Consider the following 2,798-nt stretch of genomic DNA (forward strand, 5'->3'; position numbering starts at 1 on the left):
CTTTTTTAAATATAAATATTTATTATATTTATATGTATAATATTTATATATGTTTTTATTATCTTAATAATGATATGAAACATTTTATGGAAAAATTATTAATACTTAATTAATTTATAAATATTTAATTTTAACTTTCTCCAAGAATCTATTTTTAAAAAATAAGATAACGAACTTGGTACACTCTGTATAAATATACGTGCTCCGCGCATGATTTCACCATCTGGATAATTTCGAATTTCAATCTCGCATATTCTTACACCAATATAATAGTAATAATTATCTAGATAAATCTGAGCCGAAAATTTCGATGAGAACCAGTACAATACCGCAGCTGCGAACTTTCGCTGGAATTCATCTCGGTACATCGATAAGATGTACCTACGTGAAGTTCGGCAGTATCTTTCTGATTGCAAACTTTCAGTATACATTTTCAAGGAATCAAAAATTTTGAACTCTCTTGAATAGAAATATTTTTTTTAAAAAAATTTTTGCTCGCGCGTGAGACGCCAAACAGGTGCGACTAATGCGTCGTTGTATTCTTATTGTTTCCCGGGACAACGCGACGGGTATCTCTCCGAAGGAAATGCCCCGTTCGCATCCTGTCAGAATGAAATTCCGAAGATGTTCCGCGTGAGCGTTTCACAGAAATGTCACCGCGCCCTGATCGAATACATCGCGTTCGCATTCACGCCTCGAGAAATGCTGACATTCACATCCGGCCGATTGGAATTTTCGGCGCGTTCCGACACTCACGCGTTTCTCACGCGGCACTTTACGATATCTCGAGTTCTGTCGATTCGATATTAATTAAATTGGATTATTCGGACTAAAATATTTAATCACGAAATCGTAATGCATTTTCGCTACCTTTTTAATTTCTGAATTGTGATATCTTTTACGATATATATCATGTTGCGTGTTTATATATGTCAGAAATTTGCATCTTGTTTCTTGGTTTTGACCTTATATTGTAATAGTTTGGAGAAGATCATACGATTTTCCCGTGAACATCTTTCGAAAATGATAATGCGAATAAATGCATTTTTCCCATGTTCCTAATTTTGGGAATGTAATTTCCTTTTCTGGTTTTCGCGTATCCGCAGATGTGGCGAATTCACAATTCAGAACTAGGTGGATTCTCGACACGCGATAGCGCTCCCGAGACGACGGCGATATGGATTTTCTCGGCGTAGTCAACGTCGCACCTGCGGGCGCATCCCGCGCGAGCAATTTAATCAGATCCTTCTGATCCTTAACCCAGCTGCGCGCGGTTGGCCCCTACGCGAATAAGAGAAAAAGGTTGGAGACAGGCTAGCCCGGTGCAACGAGCTCGTCGAGGACTACAGGACGGGGAAAAAAAAAGATGACAGAGCGGTGAAGGGAGGGAGAGGCGTATTACCGGGAACAGCTGGGCTCCATGAGCAAGACTTATTCGCTAATCGTGAGTTTAAAGTTACCTTACGTTCCTTTTAACGGTAAATTATGGCTATGGATCGTGGAACTTAGTGGCTAGTGCGTAGTTTACGTAATAATAGTTCGATTAGACGTTTCAATCGCTTTGACTGTCGTTGCTCTTTTTCTTCACACGTATCAAGATGTATACAGAGTTTCTTATCATTTCTCATACTTTAGGAAAAAAATATTTGGTTGTATATATGCATAAAATCTTAATAAAATCTAATAAAATTTAATACTTAATGATAAAATTGGTTAACAAGTTATAATCATTTACATTTTATTTTAAATAATTTTTCAAAGTGTGTGTGTGTGTGTGTGTGTGTGTGTGTGTATGTGTGTATGTGGTACAAGATATTCTAATTAATGTCATTTTATGCTATACTGTGCTATGAAATACTCTGTATACATGAATTTATTTCATCGTATTATTGGTCTTGTAGGCCAAAAGCGATGTCGGTCCCTATATAATAATAATAATAATAATAATAATAATAATAATAATAATAATGAACGCATATGTAATTGTCGGGGAAACGAATTTTAAATTTCTCTCGAGATTCTTCTTTTTTTCGGATAATTCGCTTCGAATTCCATGATAAGAATAAAACTTCGAACGTTACAATCAATGCAATATTTGTAATATTCAATTATTTTAATAGGAGTAAAAATATTTTGATTTTATAAATCATTAATAAAATTAATAATTTCCTCCGTTCTTTTTTTAATTACGGTCAGAAGCTTGTTAAGAATTGCGAATTTTGAAGAAGTTGAAATTAGCTTGAGCGCGAGAACAGAACAACAAGATCAGATAATTCTCTTCCCGTTTGTCCGATTTTGTGACAGACAGAAAGGACAAAGAACAGTCGCCGGTCGGGGGGTGGACAAGCCGTCTTAACGGCGGCAACCGATTATCCGTATTCGTCGAGCGGTAAAACGCGAAAGAAGGAAATTAACGTGTCTTTAATTAATTCCGTGAAACTTTCTGATCGACGGATAAAAAGGTCGGCCCAAGTTCGAAGCGTGAAGAAGAGTGTCGGAGATCGAATTTCAATTGGATATTCTTGGAGAGCAATGTTCCGCGTGATGGAATATGTTACTATTTCGTATTCTGTATGTCGATATAGTGTCACGTCAGTGTCATGGAAAATCTGTATCATTTATAAAACAACGATAAAGAAATTCTTATGTTATTTATAACTATTAGATGAAATTTAATAACTGAGACCTCCTTTATCATTTTTATATAAATTAAATCAGTTTGCAAAGTAGTTTTAATTTAGTAAGCAAATATTTTTATTTTAATTTATTTTAATTTATTAATTTTATTTTACTTTATT

The sequence above is a fragment of the Atta colombica genome, unplaced genomic scaffold (assembly GCF_001594045.1).
Source record: "Atta colombica isolate Treedump-2 unplaced genomic scaffold, Acol1.0 scaffold27, whole genome shotgun sequence".
In the NCBI taxonomy this organism is placed as follows: domain Eukaryota; kingdom Metazoa; phylum Arthropoda; class Insecta; order Hymenoptera; family Formicidae; genus Atta; species Atta colombica.